Source organism: Mobula hypostoma, chromosome 16, assembly GCF_963921235.1.
Source record: "Mobula hypostoma chromosome 16, sMobHyp1.1, whole genome shotgun sequence".
NCBI classification, from domain to species: domain Eukaryota; kingdom Metazoa; phylum Chordata; class Chondrichthyes; order Myliobatiformes; family Myliobatidae; genus Mobula; species Mobula hypostoma.
This window is the reverse complement of record NC_086112.1, coordinates 3552921-3573110: the sequence shown is the minus strand read 5'-3', so window position 1 is coordinate 3573110 and position 20190 is coordinate 3552921. Positions and strand designations below refer to the sequence as shown.

General features: G+C 40.4%; 1 long non-coding RNA gene across 9 annotated transcripts in view; it reads right to left on the bottom strand.

The window, feature by feature from the left end:
- The window catches only part of LOC134357202 (uncharacterized), a 101480-nt gene that overhangs the window by 40339 nt on the left and 40951 nt on the right, over positions 1 to 20190 (bottom strand). For 7 of the 9 annotated variants that reach the window (XR_010020558.1, XR_010020563.1, XR_010020562.1 and 4 more), the window contains 2 exons: positions 4248 to 4447; positions 831 to 976 (listed from right to left, as the gene is read on the bottom strand). This is a non-coding gene — a long non-coding RNA (uncharacterized LOC134357202). Of the gene's footprint in view, positions 1 to 830; positions 977 to 2640; positions 2727 to 3828; positions 3929 to 4247; positions 4448 to 20190 lie in introns of all 9 variants that reach the window. The other 2 variants (XR_010020560.1, XR_010020559.1) reach the window with 2 other exon arrangements.

The window sequence follows — 20190 nt, the reverse complement described above, 5'->3', positions numbered from 1 at the left end:
CACCCGCCCCCAAGAGCAATAGGAGCCAACTAGCTCTCTCATAGATGCCTGGCAAATTTCCACACATACAGCTAGCGTGCTTAAGACTTTTGCACAGTACTGTATTTGTCAATGTGGAGCAGCGAGCGAATTTGTAAATGTGGCAGGAGCAAAGGTTGTTGGAAATGGTGAGGATGGAGTGCCATGGGAGGGTTGTAGGACAGGTGGTAGAGGAGGAATGACAAGAGATGGGAGCTGGCGTGGGTGGAGACACATCCAGCCCTGAGACACCAGGAAAGGTCATTTGATTCCAAACAACTGGTTTATTGATCATCACAGATTGTCTTTGTGGTGCTTCCCACTCTCTGCCCTCTCCCTTCCCCTTTTCCAAACCATGATTCCCCTCTCCTTGTCCCCTTCCCACTCTCAGTCCGTATAGAGACCCATATCAGAATCAGGTTTATCATCACTCACATATGTCATGAAATTTGTGGGTTTTTGTGGCAGCAGTATATATATAAATATGTACCTAAAACTATTGTTCAGTACTGTATTTATATATATACTTCTTATCATGAATTAATGTTATTATTATGTATTACAATGTACCGCTGACACAAAACAACAAATTTCGCAATGTATACCAGTGATATTAAAGCTGACTCTGATTCTGAAAGTGGTCTCTCTGTCACACCCACACTGAGTGCTATGGAATGAAACAGAGAGTGAAGCGACAGTTCAGTTTGAGGATGGAAAAGAGAGAAAGAATTGTGAGGGAAGGGAGAAGTGGAGGCAAAGGAAATGTTGGAGAAGAAAAATGTGGCAGAAAGGCGGGGGGTGGTTTCGAGCACCATTTAATGATCCTGTGCTATGATGAAATCATTCCATATCGATCACACAAATCACAGCATCGGGATTGGAGTCGTTGGTCATTTGTCAGTCTTCATGTGTGGCTTCTCATTGATTCTGTTGTACTTCTTTGTTCCACTGTGAATGCCTGCAAGAAAATGAATCTCAGGGTTGAGTATGATGACATATACATACTTCAATAATAACCTTACTTTGAACTTTGGAGTTTGAGATGCCGTGATATTGTACCTTTACTTCAAATATGGTTCCGAACTTTCTATATGATAAACTTCTTGTTTAACTGTGTAGTCAACAATAAAAGTTGTATGTCCTGAATATTTTGTTCACTTTTCAACAGTAAGTTAGATAAGGACACGATGCATGATAATGATTTGCCAATCTAATTTCCAAATGAGCAAAACTTCAACTGGAAATAAATGCAGACATTTCAAAATATCCACTAACCTCAATGTTGCCTAATTTATCTATTAAAAAGCTGCATTTTTTATCTAATCCATTTTCTGTGCATAAGAGTCTGAAATTCGTTAGTAGTTAGTGCAACACTATTAAAGCTTGGGGTGTCGGAGTTTGGTGTTCAGTTCTGGCATCCTCTGTAAGGAGTCTGTACATCCTCCCTGTGAAATGTGTGGCATTCTTCTAGATGATCTGGTTTCCTCCTACAGTCCAAAGACTTACTGGTTAGTAGATTAATTGGTCATTGTAAATTGTCCTGTAGTTATGCTAGGGTTAAATTGGGGGTTACTGGGAGGCGTGGTTCGAAGGGCTGGAATGGCCTGTTCCACGCTGTATCTCTAAATAATAAATTCTGAAATATCATAAAATAATTCCATTTTAATTTGCAACACAAAGTAAACACATTTACAATCAATGGGGACAAAATCTCATGGTCCATGAGGAATGAATTAACTCCAATCATTTACTGTGTGAATCAGTTGCAGTGATTTATGGTGTCAGTAAAATGGCTCAATTAGATCATAGCTAAGATCACAACTATGGCTACAATCATGGGATATGTTCTCCGGCAAAAAAAATCTTGAAAACCTTGTAGTAAAGTGAAAATTAACGTGTTCAGTCATCATAAGCCAATGGTCCTAATTAATAATGGAGATTCACAGTATGTAATCCCCAAACCATTAATTTAAAAAAATCCCCAACTCCCATGTGATAAAGCTTTATCATGTACTGTAAACTAGTGGTCTTGATTATATCATTGCAACATCACTGTATGGTGTCCATTACTCTGTAGGGGTAGTTTTACAAGTGCGCACTGCCAGCAGGAAGTCTTGCCTGCCAGCAACACAGACTGGAATTTCATGACCAGCTTTCTTTTAACTGCAAAGCAAACAAGTGTTTCTGTTTAGGTCGCAACATGTTCACATTTAAAACAAAACAGTAAACTGACATATTGTCAACATTATTTTAATTTTCTTTTCCGAAAGATATAATAAAGAAAAGCATTGTTTCAAAACAACTTCAAATGGATCTTACTCCATTTTTCCTTGTAATTTTCTTGGCAATTCACAGTCCACGTACGGAGTAGAGCTTGTAAGTGTGCCTCAGGAATGCTCAGGATAACCCCTCACCTCTAACCTCTGATCTATGACTCTGTCACCCAATTTGTTTTAGGGATGGAAATCAGCAGAAGGGATAGCCAGGCATTCTGTACACAAACAGCCAATTTATTCCTCAGGAACAGTGAGAAAAGATGTATAGAGTTCACCTGATCCTTCATTGTCTGAGAAACATCAGAACACAAACTCATCTTAATGCCAGTAACAGACCATATATTACCTTCGATTTTGTACGTCTGATTTCAGTGTCTGCGTTCTTTCCAAAACAGGTTGCAACTATCATTTCTTATAAGTTTTGCAATACTTCTAGAGAATAAATAACCATTTTCTTTTAGCGTTTTAATAACAAATATCAAGTCTTATGCAGCTTTAAGTTTAATATGCAAAAAACTTAAGATTCATAATACAATTACCTTTAATTATTCACAGTAGCACCTTTCTCAAATAAATTGGTATTTCATATTAATGCCCATAGAAATGTAACATGTTCTTTGAATATTTGGCCTTGTTGCTTTCAAGGTGGATTGCTCTTAGTTAACTAGTAGAGCATACAGGCATTCAAATAATTACAGTACCATGGATGTAATTGGTAAAAACATCCATATGTGTTTATAAGTACAAAATGCCATCTGTAATCTCATTTTGGAAAATCCCAAGTAAAAGGAGGAGGCTTCAAGGGGAGAATTTCAACAGAACTTCAAAACTGGGTTTTACTTGCAATGGTTTTATAATCAGGTGTCTGAACTGCAGAGGGTCAAGCAATTGAGCTTTGTACCTTTGCAGAGAAGGAGCAGTAGCAGTAAAAAACAATGGAGGTGTTTGAATTTCTCATGAGTTATGGAGGTAAAATAAAACTTTCATGTTTCATTAATTTCTCAATTTATATTTGAATTTGAATACATAATAATCTTGGCAATCTGCACAGTTCCTTCAGAACCCATTAGTGACACCAAATTTCATCTTATGAGACAAAGTTAACCATTTAAGCTAATATTATGCAAATCACGGTAATCCAGGTAAGTCATCATCATTAGACCCTAAGATATAGAAGCAGAACTAGGCCAGTTTCATCATGGCCTTTATTATTCCTCTCAAATGCCATTCTCTGCTTTCTCCCCATAAACTCTCATGCCCTGACTAATCAAGAACCTATCAATCTCCACTTTAAGTATACCCAATGACTTGACCTCCACAGCTGCCTGTGGCAATGACTGGTAGGAATACGGCTCTTTATCTTGTAAAAGGGCATCATGGAGGCGTAGCAGATAGCACAACGCTATTACAGCTCAGGACATCAAAGTTTGGATTTCAATTCTGGCACAGTCTGTAAGGAGTTTGTACATTCTCCCCATGGCCACGTGGGTTTCCTCTGGGTGCTCTGGTTTCCTCCCACAATCCAAAGACGTACCACTTAGTAGGTTGACTAGTCATTGTAAGTTGTCCTGTGATTGGGGTAGTGTTAAATAAGTGATTTGCTGGGTGGCGTGGCTCAGAGGGCCGTTGTATCGCTAAAAAAGTAAATAAGTGGGCAGTGTATTAGTTCGCCATTATCCATCATGGATGGTTCAAAACGTATTAGTGCAAGAATCCATACTGACACAAACTAAGGGAGATAAAGTGGAATTCTAGAAATAATGCAACTGAGGTTACTTACATTTCAAAGAAGAAATCCTCCGTAGTGGAGTAAATAATGTTTTAAGAATGTATTTTGCAAAAACTAGGGCCTTAATTATATTTTGTTCCACTATAAATAGAGTTTTAGCAAACGAGTATTGTGAAGAATTACAACGTAATTGTGAGATGAATGAAACGTGTTGTGTAACTCACTCTGCAGACGTCTGGTTGTCAATCACAAGCCAAGCCCTGTCAGAAAATGAGTGAATAATGGGCTGTGATAAAATGGTGGCATTTCCTGGTGTGCTTCTTCCATGTGGTGATTGCCATCTGTAATTGTCAGCTCCTGTTGGCTTTGCTCTTTATTCGAGCAGGGAAGTTAAACCACGTCCTTGTCTCCTCATCCAGCGAATCTGCACACAAGGACAGGAGATCTTATAAATGAGGATTGACTCAACTAAGTGAAGCCAACACAAAAATTATAGCTTTTCAAAAGTTAAATATATTTTCAAAGTATACCACATACTACCCTGACATTCATTTACTTGCAGGCATTGACAATAGAACAGAAAAATACAACAGAACCATTGAAAAACCACACAAAAAGACGAACAACCAATGTGCAAAAGAAGACAAACTGCAAATGCAAAAAAGTAAAAATAATAAATAAATAAACAAATGAACAAATGTATAAATAAATAACAGATAGATCAATTGATAAATAAATATAGATAGATAAATAGAAAGATAAATGAATAGACTGATTGATAGACAGATAAATAATTAAATATTGTCAAAAACAAATAATAAATAAATTATATATAGATAGCTAATACTGAGAACATAAGTTACATTATCCCTGAAAGTGAGTCCATAAGTTCTGAGATCAGTTCAGTGTTGAGGAAATGTATTCAACCTGGTTCAGGAGCCTGATGCTTTTGAAACAATACAAAGGGATAAATTCTACTTTTTACCACACAGACATTAAGCTGAAAAAGTACTGGAATAAAAACACAATGTGCAATATGACAGAGCTATGATCTGCCCTACCACATTGTTACCCATGTGGCAAAAGCAAAAACCAACTCCAAAAGTTTCAATGAAGCAAGACTGAATTTCACGAAAATGTTACTGGAATGCACTCTGCGTAATTGTCCTACAGTTCAGGTTCTTCAAAATGCAATGCAAAAAAAATGTTGTGATTTTAAACCACAGAGTCGTTAATCACTAGCATTGACTGCACTCCACTGGGGAAGTTTCGCTGGCTTGCGACTGCTTAGATGATGAGCAGTTCACAAACATACTTCACCCAAAAACATCCATGATGCATGGAAGGAATGTGGCGTGAGTGCTGAGATCTGCCCATCATCGACCTTCACCGCTTATCCGCTTGCCCAAGATTTAACAGAACATGCTTGATGTTACCGAGTGGCTAATCAAATTCTCCTCTTACTTGTAGACAATGGTTTATGTACGCCTCTACCAAACTGTTGACAACATTTGTGTATGTTAATGCCATATATGGCAGCTTCCAAAGGGCTTGCAGTCATAAACATAATATGCTAACTTTTTATCAATTGAAATATGAATTAATTCACATTAAAATATTCTGTTTAGAAACTAATACATTTCTATCCTGATTCAGCATGAATTCTATTTTTATCTTTCCTGACCTCCATATATTCCAAGCATTCTGCAGTTAAGTCTGAAGATCAAACATATGGAGCCTTTGCTTCTAAACATTTGAGGTCGATTTTAAAATGAGTCTAGAGTATATTTTTGTCAACTTCAGTTTTCACAAATTTAGAAACGATGTGTAAACTACTCACCATTCCAGAAATGCTGCAAGAGAAGGAAGGCACGAGAGACTGCAAGATTCTGCAGTCTGATGCAGGTTTGATTTTCCCTGACTAACAGTGGATCAGAAGAGAGCAGTAACCTCCATGAACATACAAACCCATAGCAAAGGATGTCATAGTATGCTAGTCCATTACCAGGTCAAGTACAACAGAAAACAATGAAAAACAAAATAATAATAATTTTAAAATACCAGAAGTGCATCCTATGTATCTGCCATCGATCTCACAACCTTATCCTCCTGCAAGTGACAGAATTGAACACTTCCACAGGCTATGTGATAAATGAGGCCATAAGACCATAGGAGCAGAATAAAGCCATTCGGCCCATCAAGTCTGCTCTGCCATAGCATCATGACTGATTTATTAACTCTCTCAACTCTATTCTCCTGCCTTTTCACTGTAACTTTTGACACCCTGACTTATTAACAATACATCAACCTCCTCTTTAAATATACCTAATGATTTGGCCACCACAGCCATCTGTGGGAATGAATTCCACAGATTCACCACCTTCCAGCTGAAGAAATTCCTCCTCATCTCTGGTCTAAATGGACATCCTTCTATTCTGAGGCTGTGCCTACTGGTCCTAGAATCCCACACTATAGGAAACATCCTCTCCACATTCGTCCTATCTAGGCTTTTCAGTATTTGATAAGGCCAAAAGACATAGAAGCAGTATTAAACCATTCGGCCCATCAAGTCTGCTCTGTCATTCCATCATGGCTGATTTATTATCCCTCTCATCCCCATTCTCCTGTCTTCTCTCCATAACAATTGGTTCCCTGATTAATCATTTACATACAAGAATGTTATATTACATTGAGGTATAGAAATGCACAACAGAGAAAAGCAGAGAGGAGGCAGACTTGATTTGTAATATTACCAATGCATTTGTCATTAGACGTTTTAATAAAAATATTGATGTGTTGCCTGCTAAATTAATATAATTGTTGTTTTAATTTGTTCATCACTGTTAATGTGTGACAGTCATGTTTAAAACTCCATCATGGATGGTTCCAAGCCTGGCTGCAGAAGGAGAAGGGTGGGCAGAGGGTTACCAACCCCATCCTGTAAAAATCCAGAGCTACAGACTCCCCAGCAGAGGCTCCAAAGACCTCATCCATGGGAGAAAAAGGATGTCTGATCTGGACACTATAGGCTGACTCCGGGTCTGGTAATAATGTTCATATATGAGAGTGCCACAGTTGCCTAGCGCTTAGGACAATGCTATTACAGCTCAAGGTGATGCAGTTCACAGTTCAGTCCTGGTCTCCTCTGTAAGGAGTTTCTATGTTCTCCCCGTGGGATGCGTGGGTATTCTCTAGGTGCTGCAGTTTCCTCCACAGTCTAAAGACGTACTGGTTGGGAGGGTAATTGGTCATTATAAATTGTCCCATGATTAGGCTAGGATTGAATTGGGGGATTGCTGGGCAGAGTGGCTTGGAGGGCCAGAAGGGACTATTCCATACTCTATCCCAATAGATAAAACAAATAAATAAATACAATTTTCCAGGGAGGAGAGAGCAGAGTTAGAAAGACATTTCCAGTCGGGCAGCTAACCCAAACTTGGTAGATAAAATCCAGTTGATCTACAATTCCTCACATGTATACCAATAAACTACAGCAGTCCGATTTTCCTTCCCCGTATTTACTCAACAGCACTGAATTAAAGATACGTGCTCTGTCCTTTGCTTATTGCAAATTGCCATGCATGACTTCAACACCGGCAGTGACTTTTCATACTTTCCCGTACACCTTTGGACCTTTAGCGTAACTCATTTCCTCAGTCCAGGTCATTCAAGCATGACATGGAATAATCAATTAACCCTCTGCAGGTAAGCCCCGCCTCCCGTAATCCTTGATGGATCTGTACAGAGAAAAGGAATGATAGGAATGATGGGAAGAGAGGAGTGGGGGTGGTTGCTGGCTGTGGTGTCGGGGAGGGGCAATTGATTTGTTTCACCCCTTTCCTAATAAAAAAAGTAAAATACAGAACAGATGTGCAATAAATTCTTATACTGTATGCACTCTCCAAAAGTTATCATATGAAACTAATAAAGCCATCTATCCAAAAATGTTAAAGACATATTTTTATTTGCCTTGACATTTAAAAGGAAAGGTTGATATGAAATTATGACTTACTCAGATAACATATATTTCACGTCTAATGTTCTGAGTTTACTTTCCAAAATATTTCTCATATATGCAATTCCATTTGAAAAGTCTTTAAAAATGAACACGATGAAAAGTTGAATAAACTCTTCTTGGGCTTCCAGCCAGGTACAGGTATCGATAATAACTGATGTTTTGATGACAAGTTGCACCGTCTTCATACCAGGGTGGTATAATTACCACCGACTAGACATGTTCAGGCATCATCCTGATGAAGATGGCAGAGTTTGTCATTGAAATGTCAGTTATAATCGGAATCTGTACCCGGCTAGAAGCCAGAGAAGGGTTTGTTCCTCATATATGCCAGGAAAGCACTAGATCCTTTTTTTAACCATGAAAAGTTATTCTCTCCAGTTAAGCATGATTTCTCCTTCTTCGTAAACCCATCACCCCTAATAGGCATAAACTGCTGACAGCAGTTCACCAAAGTCCTCTGTAGCGGGCTAATCTTTCAGTGGTTCAGCTAAGACCATAATACTGTACACAGAAGCAGAATTAAGTTATTTGGCCCATCAAGTCTGTTCTGCTATTTGATCATGGCTGATTTACCACTCCTCCCAACCCCCTTCTCCTGCCTTCTCCCCATAACCTTTGACACCCTTACTAATCAAGAGCCTCTGAACCTCCACTTTAAATATACCTGAGGGCTTACATGTGGGGCTCTGGACACAAATGGATGTCCATGCAATTCGTCATGTAGGGCATGAAGATATAGCAACTTCATGAACTGATATTAAACAGCAATGTTGCAATCTGTCTGAAAGGAGGGTGTACACTCTCCCCATGAACACATGGCTCTTCCTCTGAGTACGCAGTTTCCTCACGCAGTCCCAAAGCAGACGAGTTAGCATTTATAAGCTGTGGGCATGCTATGTTGGCACCAGTGGCATGGCAACTCTTGCCGGCAGCCCCCATCACATTCTCAGAACTGTTGGTCGTCAACGCAGACAATGCAGTTCACTGCATGTTTCGATGGTTTGATGTACATGTGACAGTAAACCTAGCTTCCCTTTAATCTTTCTTTAAAAATGAAATATACATCAGGCATCAATTACTTTTATGTACTTTTTATAGCATACATCCCTGGAATAAAACAGAGGAATGATTTTTCACTCTTAATTGATTTTATTTGGTCTCTGGTCTCTCGAGTATCATAAACATTAAGTTATTTAATTATTTATTCTGCCAAAAAAAAACACATCAGTGTTTCAGCGAGCTCTGAATCTCAGGCATGCTAAGCAGTGAAGATCTCTCTTCAGTCAGAAAGAAAATAAACGGAAGGCAAGATACTCAGGCTTATGTGTAGTTAGGCCCCATGACATCACACAGACATGATGGGCTGAATGGCCTATTCCTGTGATGTAATTTTATGTTCTATATCAGGATCTAGTTTATTCTGATTCTAAAACATCATGAAATTTGTTGTACAGTGCAAAACATAAAATATATTTTAACTTACAAAATGATGTATATATAAACTAAATGAGTAATATAAAAAGAAAGTAAAAATACTTAGGTAGTGCTCATGTGTTCATTGCCTATTCAGAAATCTGATGGCAGAGGGGAAGAAGTTTTCCCAAAATCCTGAGTGTCTATCTTCAGGCTCATTTACCTCCTCCTTGATGGTAGCAATGAAAAGAGGTCATGTCCTGGGTGATGGGGGTTGAGTGGAGTCTTTAATAATGGGCACTGTCTTTATGGAGCTGCAGCTTTTTCCAATCCGATATATATACACATACACCAGACTGACTGCAGTCAAAGGACTGGCAACAAATCCAATCCATGTTGATGATGCCAACGTTTTTGAGTTTTATTACTCATCTTTTACATGGGACTCTGATAGAACCTTACTGACACAAATAAATCACATCATCGTGAGCTCCTTCTCTACTTTGCTTGTCACTTCTTCAGAGAAGTTGAGAAGGTTTGTTAAACAGGAGCTTGCACGAGAAACAGCTCTTGCTGTTTTATTTGGATTTGCTCTAACCTCTCTGCCATTCAACTTCTACACTTCCTTTTTATTATTTTACCAGCTCGTGATTGAGGGGCCAAGTTTGTTTATTTTTAAGACCATAGTTCTTTCTTGAATCCTAAGCCTTCCAAGTTTCTGTCATTCTGAATGAATCTTCAATGGCAAAGTTTATAATATGTCACTTCATAAATTTCTCTCCTAAGCACTTTGATCAATGTACAATCTATAAGGCGCCACATCAGCTTAGTGGTTAGTGTTTTACAGCTCAGGGAGGCAAAGTTCAGAGTTCAATCCCAGCATCCTCTGTAAGGAGTCTGTACATCCTTTCCATGGAATGTATGGGTTTTCTCCTTGTGATCTGGTGTCCTCCCACAGTCCAAGGCTATACTGGTTAGAATAGGTTAATTGGTCATTATGAATTGTCCTGTGATTAATAGGCATCCGTTAGTCTCGTGAGACTATGGATTTGCACCTTGGAAGGTTTCCAGGGCGCAGGCCTCGGCAAGGTTGTATGGAAGACTGGCAGTTGCCCATGCTGCAAGTCTCCCCTCTCCACACCACCGATGTTGTCCAAGGGAAGGGCATTAGGTCTGATACAGCTTGGCACTGGTGTCGTCGCAGAGAAATGTGTGGTTAAGTGCCTTGCTCAAGGATACAACACGTTGCCTCAGCTGAGGCTCGAACTAGCGACCTTCGGATCTCTAGACCGATGCCTTAACCACTTGACCACGCACCAACACTGTCCTGTGATTAGGCTAGGGTTAAGTCAGAGGTTGCTGGGTGGCATGGCTTGAAGGGTCCGGGGGGGGTCTTTTTCTATATTGCATCTTTAAATAAATATAATGTAGGCCCAGCCTGGAGAATTCTGGGATGGTAATCCTTCAGTTCATTTCATTATGCCCTATTGACTCCATATGATTTCAAAATCTAATATGACATTTATTGTATAATGATACAGCCCATCTCTACCCCATAGACAATGATAATTAAGTAGCTGGCCAACATTCTCCTATCCAATAAATGCTTCCAGAGAAAAGGAGCAAATTCAGCGATGGGGATTGAATCCGGGTCACCTGCACTGTGCTAACCATTACACTACTGTGTCATTACTGTGAAACAAACCAAACACTTAATATCTAAACATCTCACCAAACACAGCAGCCCAATGAAGTGGCTAAGTACATTTTCAAATGATAGCGAGCATCCATTACAAGCCTACACAGTCCCACAGCTGACTCAACAACACTTCATCATGTCCCACCTCCTGCAAGGACTTCACTTGCCAGATTTCCACATCTCTGTTTTTATACAATGACAAAACCTTCTACATAGTTGGCTCTGATGTTTCTTCCTTCGTTTTGAACTGTGGGTTCTTGTGTCCACTGTAGTCAGAGAGCCTTTGTCTACATCCCACATTCCTGCTCTCATCCACACTCGTCCCGGACTGAGCAGAATCAGAAGCAGGTTTAGAATCACTGGCATATGCCGTGAAATTTGTTGTTTTGATTTTGTTGTACATTGCATTACATAATAATAGAAGAAGAAATATATAAAATTAAATTATATTTTTAATAATGTCATGCAAAAGGAAGCAAAAGAAATAGTGAGCTAGTATTTGTGAGTTCATTGTCCATTCAGAAACCTGATGGCAGGAAGGGCTGTTCCTGAATCATTGAGTGTGCATCCTCAGGCTCCTGTACCTCCTCCTTGATGGCAGCAATGAGAAGAAGGCAAGTTCAGGGTGATGGGGGTCCTTAATGATGGATGCTGCCGTTTTGAGACATCACCTTGTGAAGGTGTCCTGGAGGCTAGTGAGGCTCGTGCCCACGATGGAGCCAGCCGAGTTTGCAACTTGCTGCAGCTCTTCCTGATCCTGTGAATGGCCGCTCCATACCAGATGCTGATGTGTCCGGTTAGAATACTCTCCACAGTACAACTTTAGAAATTTGCAGGAGACTTTGATGACGTACATACCAGGTCTCCTCAAACTCCTAATGAAATATAACTGCTGCCGTGCCTTCTTCATAATTGCACCAATTACAAAGAGTAGCAAGGGTGGAGTCTCACAGCACAGTCATGGCCTCCTTTTTTGCCACGATGAGGCCACTCTCAGAGTGGATGAGCAACACGTCATATTCCATCAGGTAGCCTCCAATCTGATGGCATGAACATTAATTTCTCCTTCTGTAATTTCCCCCCCCCCCCACCTTCCCTCTTCTTCTATTCCCCAATCTGGCCTCTTACCTCTTCTTCCCTCCTGCTTGGCACCTCCCCCTGGTGCCCCTCCCTCTTCCCTTTCTCCCATGGTTCACTCTCCTCTCCTATCAGATTCTTTCTTCTCCAGCCCTTTACCTTCCCTACCCACCTGGCTTCACCTATCACCTTCTAGCTTCCCAGCCCCCATTTTTTTATGTGACATCTTCCCCCTTCCTTTCCAGTCCTGATGAAGGGTCTCAACCCAAAACATCAACTGTTTATTCATTTCTATAGATACTGCCCGACCTGCTGATCTCCTCCTGGATTTTGTTTGTTTCACTCTATAGTCTCACATGTTAACACCCACTACTCCACGTTCAACAGATCACCTCAATTTCCACCTACTATAAATTTCCATCACCGGACTCATCTTCCTTCCACTCTAAGTTCAGAATTTTGAAAGGAATCTTCTCTTCACAATCCTTTGTTCTGCTCTTCGGTCCTCCACCATTCACTTTTGTCAGTGATGGAAAGGGATGTGATTTTACAAATGTCAAAGCAGGAAACTCAACTCCACCAAGCCTGGTTGCCCAAGGAGTAGGGTTGGGCATGGGACAAACCAGAGCTGGGGAAATGCCAACAGAAGCTCAAAAGACCTCATCCCTGGGAGAGGAAGACTCATTGAAGATGGGCTACATTTGGGGACAATTTGAAAGACTGACCCAGGACAGGGGCCTTCCAATGCCAGAAACATTCTTTACATATCCACTCCATCTAGACCTTTCAATATTTGATAGAATTCAATGAAACCCCACCTCATTCTTCTAAACTCCTACAAGTACAGGCCCAGGGCCATCAAACACTCCTCATGCATTAACCTTTTCATCTCGGTATCATTCTTGTGAACCTCCTCTGGATCCTCTCCAATGCCAGCAGATAATTTCTTACATTTCTTACATAGTTTTCAGTTTGTTGCCGAGGAAAATGCATCCTTTCACCATTGGCTGTCACAGGTCTAGATCATTATTTCACCTATTGTCAGTAAAAATGTGTAAGTGACAACTTGAATGTCAGGTAGTGAAATTGAATATATTGATCAGAATCTACAATACCTAATATCCTTTTGATTAGGAATGGTGCACACTCACCTGACAATTTAGTGTAAGTGTTTATTACCCATTTGGTGTGTGGAGTGAAAATCGACTTAGTTATTTATTTACTCACTAACTTACTTACTTACTTATGTATTTAGCTACAGTGCGGAATAAACCTAAGAAGAATAATGTGGGCTGTCTTAATGACTATCGCCTAGTAGCACTCACATTGCGGTGATGAAATGCTTTGAGAGGTTGGTCATGACTAGACTGAACTCCTGCCTCAGCAAGGACCTGGTCCCACTGCAATTTGCCTATCACCAGAATAGGTCAACGGCAGACTCAATCTCAATGGCTCTTCACACGGCTTTAGTACAACTGGACAACACAAACACCCACGTCAGGATGCTGTTGATAGACTATAGCTCAGCAGCTAATACCATCATTCCCACAATCCTGATTGAGAAGTTGCAAAACCTGGGCCTCTGTACCTCACTCTGCAATTGGATCCTCGACTTCCTAATCAGTAGACCACAATCTCTGTGGATTGGTGATAACACATCCTCCTTGCTGATGATCAACACTGGCGCACCTCAGGGGTGTGTGCTTAGCCCACTGCTCTACTCTCTATATACCCATGGCTGTGTAGCTAGGCATAGCTCAAATGCCATCTATAAATTTGCTGATGATACAACCATTGTTGGTAGAATCTCAGGTGGTGATGAGAGGGCGTACAGGAGTGAGATATGCCAACTAGTGGAGCGGTGCCGCAGCAACAACCTGGCACTCAATGTCAGTAAGACGAAAGAGCTGATTGTGGACTTCAGGAAGGGTAAGACGAAGGAACACATACCAATCCTCATAGAGGGATCAGAAGTGGAGAGAGTGAGCAGTTTCAAGTTCCTGGGTGTCTAGACCTCTGAGGATCTAACCTGGTCCCAACATATTGATGTAGTTATAAAGAAGACAAGACAGCAGCTACACTTTATTAGGAGTTTGAAGAGATTTGTCATGTCAAAAAATACACTGAAAAATTTCTATTGTTGTACCGTGGAGAACATTCTGACAGGCTGCATCACTGACTGCTATGGAGGGGCTACTGCACAGGACCGAAGGAAGCTGCAGAAGGTTGTAAATCTAGTCAGCTCCATCTTGGGTACTAGCCGACAAAGTACCCAGGATATCTTTAGGGAGCGATGTCTCAGAAAGGCAGAGTCCATTATTAAGGACCTCCAGCACCCAGGGCATGCCCTTTTCTCACTGTTACCATCAGGTAGGAGATACAGAAGCCTGAAGGCACACACTCAGTGATTCAGGAACAGCTTCTTCCCCTCTGCCATCTGATTGCTGAATGGACTTTGAACCCTTGGACACTACCTCACCTTTTTTTTAATATGCAGTATTTCTCTTTTTGCACATTGTTTTAATCTATTCAATATACATAATTGATTTACTTGTTTATTTATTATTATTTTTTTAAATTTTATTTATTTTTTTTCTCTGCTAGATTATGTATTGCATTGAACTGCTGCTACTAAGTGAACAAATTTCAGGTCACATGCCGGTGATAATAAACCTGATTCTGATTCTTCCAGCTCTTTGAGCCACGCCACTCAGCAGCCTTCAATTTAACCCTAACCTAATCACAGGACAATTTTCAATGACCAATTAACCTACTAACCAGTACGTCTTTGGACTGTGGGAGGAAACCGGAGCACCCAGAAAAACTCACGTTTTCCATGGGGAGGATGTAGAGACTCCTTACAGATAACGTTGGAATTGAACCTCAAACTCCAATGCTCCAAGGATTAATAGCGTCACAGCAACCGCTATGCCACCATGGCATAGCAGTGCCGCACAAATTAGAGCAACTTTACCTTAAACTGAGTCAGGAGCTTAGTTTCAGCTTTGTTTTGTTTGGTCTCTCAAACGGAATTGATACCAATTTTCAGAAAGATCTGTAAGAGATTTTGCAATCCTCCAGGAGGATGTGGCTATTGAAACTGTATAGGGCTAAAGTCATGTTACTTGGAAGGCCTAAAGACCATGAGAGATGGGAGCTGAATTAAACCACTTAGCCCGTCAAAAGTCATGGCTGCCTTTTTTCAACTCCATTGTCCCCGTGACCCTTCACCCCTTTATCAGCCAAGAACCCATGAGTCAGCCATCTCTGAATCTGAGTCAGAGTTAAAATCAGGTTTAATATCGCTGGCATCTGTCATGAAATTTGTTGTTATGTGACAACAATACATTGCAATACCTAATATAAATAGTATTTATATATAAACAGTAAATTAAATAGGTATACTTATTCAATTAAACTTTTAACTTTTAATTTTGCCTTAAATATACCAAACGACTTGGCCTCCTCAGCTTTCAATTCCACAAATTCACCACACTCTGGATGACGAAGTTCCATCTCATTTTGGTTTTAAAGGGGTGTCCCTTGATTCGGAGGAAGTGCCTTCAGATCATAATTTGCAACTACTGGGAACATCCTCCGTATCCATTCAAACAGACCTTTCCGTATCTTACTGAGATCTCACGTCATCATTCTGAGCTCCACTGAGAACAGACCCACAGGCTTCAACTGCTCCTACAGGTTAAACCTTTCATTCCTGGGATCATTCTTGTGAATTTCCTTTGGACCCGCTGCAGTATATCTTGCCCTAGATATGGGATCCAAAATTGGAGACTGTAGTTACTTACCAAATATATCTGCAAAATCAAACTCTCACTTGAAAGTGATGAAGTCCTGATGAAGATTCTCAGTCCAAAACATCGACAGTTTATTGTGTGTGTGTGTGTGTGTCTGTGTGACTTGAAAGGTGGATTAGATCATGTTGAATGCAATTAAATAAACTGCAGTGGGGTTGCTTTGGTTAAAATGTTAAACTGTTTTCCAACAGCAAAATAAAAACTTGCAGTAGCAGCAACCAAGATAAAAATTTCATCCAGTACGCAACATGCTAAACAATTGTGGAATAGAACATAGCATATGGAATAGAACAGGCTCTTTGTGCCAAACCAACTGAATTAATAGTTAAATGGCCAGCTAAACTCATCCCTTCTGCCTAACCTTCTCACTTTTGATCACTTTCAAGGACTCTTCATCTCATATTCTCAACATTTATTGTTTATTTATTTATTATTAATATTCCTTTCTTTTGTATTTGCACAGTTTGTTGTCTTCAGCATTTTGCTTGAACACTCTCATTAGTGTGATCTTTCATTGATTTTCTTATGGTCATTATTCTATAGACTTATTGAGTATCGCCACTAAGAGGTGGTCTAGTACGGTAATTTAATTGCATAGGAATGTAAGAAGCTGCAGAGAGCAGTGGACTTTGTCCATATCCCTCCCCACCATTAGCATTATCTACCTCAAGAAGGCAATATTCATCATCAAATATCCCCACCATCCAGGTCATGTCAGCTTTCATTCCCTCCTCAGATACTGCTTGACCTGCTAGGGTCCCTTTACAACTCAGCTTTCAGTATTAGTATCTAAATTGTCTTCTTTTGAATATTGATTATTTGTCAGTCTTCGTTTATGTGTTGTAATTTCTTTATTTTCCTGTAAATGCCTGCAAGAGAATGAATATAACATCTACTTACTTCGATAATACATTGTACTTGGATTTTGACCTTAATCAATGCCTATATCCTTTCATTTACTCACGTTTATGTGTCTATCTAAATATCTCTTAAAATTCTCTAATGTATCTGTTTCTACCACCACACAGGCAGAGCATTCCAGGTATCCACGACTCTCGGGTGTAAAAAAAAACTTGCCTCTCACATGTCGTTTGAAATTACTCCCTCTCACCTTAAATGCATGCCGTCTAGTATTAGACATTTCAACCCTGGGAAAAAAAATACAGCTACAAATAAACTTATATAACATTTTCGATAGAATGATAGAGATGTTGGGGGGGGGGAAGAGACACCACACTGGAGTGAATTAAATATAAAAAAGGTTGCCACACTATCAGAAATTTCTGAGTTCATCATTCAGAATATTTGAACATAAAATTCTAAGCTGATTTTTTTGTAGTGAAGAAAATACTGCATCTTCAGTAGCATTGTCATTCTATGAAACATCAAACCTAAACCCTTTGATACAAGCAATCCTAAAATCATAGAATAAGAGGTGAGATATCTTTATTGTCTTCTTTTTTCTTAAGCCCATCACCAAAATCTGAGGCAATGGGTCTCTTACAGTAGCTAGCCAGTGTCCTCTGTCCTGGGACAGTCTTTCACATTGTATCCCTGGTGAATCCTTCCTCTCCAGGGATGAAGAATTTGGAGCTTCTGTTGGTGTGGCCCTGGGTTTTTACGGGAAAGGGTTGCAAGCCCCATGCTCAACACTTCTTTCGCGTCTGGGCCTGACGGAGTTTCTTATTGTCTTAGCAAACATTTATCCATCATTTAAAAATTACAAAACTAGATGAAATTTACAGTTTCTAGAAATTAATTGCCAAGAATTTTTCAACAGCAACTTCCAAATATCTGCCACTATCAGTAAGGCATTTGGAAAATCCAGATATTGTTGAAGCTGCTAAATGCAAATCTAACTTTTTTAAAACTAGTTCATTTTAACTTCCAAACCCTCGGCTAGTCCCTCAAGCTGAAATTCTTTCATGACCAACAAATAAACAATTCATCAAGATGTGTTTGCTTTAAACATAGTGAATCCTATCAAAACGGGTCAAACATTTTGGTAACGGTTAAGCTAATTGATTGCCCTTGCAAACGTCTTCATTTTCAGAGTAGTATATCATTGAGACAGACTTTTAAGACCTAAAAGATGAGGAATATTTGGAAATACGCTGTGAAACTATTTCGTAGATTTGAATGTTTAGAAGTACACAATTGAAAATGCAGAGATATAATATTGCAGATGATGGAAGTTAATAATGATTAAATTATATAGTTCAGATGATGTCAATAGTAAATTATCAATATTATAAATCTGTTGAGACACAAAGCAGCACTAGCATGAATATCAATTTCACCAACTACCAGTAACTTTTCCCTCCTCCCATCCCTCTTCTTTTACTTTTTACTTTATAGTCACCAAACAATTGGTACTAGAACGTACAATCATCACAGCGATATTTGATTCTGTGCTTCACACTCCCTGGATTACAAATATTAAATATTAAAAATATTTTAAATAGTTAAAATTGGTACATATTAAAAATGTAGATTATAAATCATAAATAGAAAATAGAAAAAAGTGGGAAGTAAGGTAGTGCAAAAAAACCGAGAGGCAGGTCCGGATATTTGGAGGGTACGGCCCAGATCTGGGTCAGGATCCGTTCAGCAGTCTTATCACAGTTGGAAAGAAGCTGTTCCCAAATCTGGTCGTACGAGTCTTCAAGCTCCTGAACCTTCTCCCGGAGGGAAGAGGGACGAAAAGTGTGTTGGCTGGGTGGGTCGTGTCCTTGATTATCCCGGCAGCACTGCTCCGACAGCGTGCGGTGTAAAGTGAGTCCACGGATGGAAGATTGGTTTGTGTGATGTGCTTCGCCATGTTCACGATCTTCTGCAGCTTCTTTTGGTCTTGGACAGGACAACTTCCATACCAGGTTGTGATGCACCCTAGAAGAATGCTTTCGACGGTGCAGCTTTAAAAATTAGTGAGGGTTTTAGGGGACAGGCCAAATTTCTCAGGAAGTAAAGGCGCTGGTGGGCCTTCTTGGCAGTGAACTCTGCTTGGTTGGACCAAGTCAGGTCATTTGTGATATTGACCTCGAGGAACTGAAAGCTTTTGACCTGTTCCACTTGCGCGCCACCGATGTAAATCTCCTACTGAATCCACTACTCCTTCTGAAGTCAACAACCAATTCCTTCATCTTGCTGACGTTGAGCAATAGGTTATTGTCTTCGCACCATGCCACCAGGTTCTTAATTTCCTCTCTGTACTCAAACTCATCATTACCCGAGATACGGCCTACAATTGTTGTGTCATCAGCAAACTTATACATTGAGTTCGATGGAAACTTGGCTACACAATCATGGGTGTACAGTGAGTACAGCAGGGGGCTGAGTACACAGCCTTGTGAGGCACCGGTGCTCAGAGTGATTGTAGACGAGAGTTTGTCCCCTATTTTTACAGCCTGGGTCCTGTCTGTGAGGAAGCTGAAGATCCAGCTGCAGATCTGAGTGCTAAGGCCCAGGTTCCGGAGCTTAGGAATCAGTTTATTTGGAACGATGGTATTAAAGACAGAGCTGTAGTCAATGAAAAGGAGCCTTACATATGCGTCTTTATTCTCCAGGTGTTCTAAGGAGAAATGAAGGGCCAGAGAGATGGCATCTGCCATTGACCTGTTGCTCCGGTAGGCGAATTGTAAAGCGTCGAGGTTGACCGGTAGGCTGTGGTTGATGTGTGCCAAAACCAATCTCTCGAAGCACTTCATAGCAATTGATGTCAGAGCCACAGGTCGATAGTCATTCAGGCATGCCACCTTGCTCTTCTTCGGCACCGGGATTATCGTTGCCTTCTTAAACACGAGGGGATCTTAGACTGAAGCAAGGAGCAGTTGAAGATGTCAGCAAACACTCCAGCTAGCTCGCTTGCACAGGCCCAGAGAACCCGCCCTGGGACGCCATCTGGGCCCGTCGCCTTCCTTGGATTTATCTTCAGGAAGGCCCTTCTAACGTCCTCCTCAGTGACAATGAATCTTCAATTCCCCATGCTGTTCTCTTACCTCTCCTCCTCACCTGCTATCTCCTCCCTCTGGTGCCTGTCTTCCTTCCCTTTTCACACATTGTCCAGCTCTCCTATCAAATGCCTTCTTCTTCAGCTCTTTCCTTTTTCCTCCTATCACCTCCCAGCTTCTTACTTCAAAGAGTCC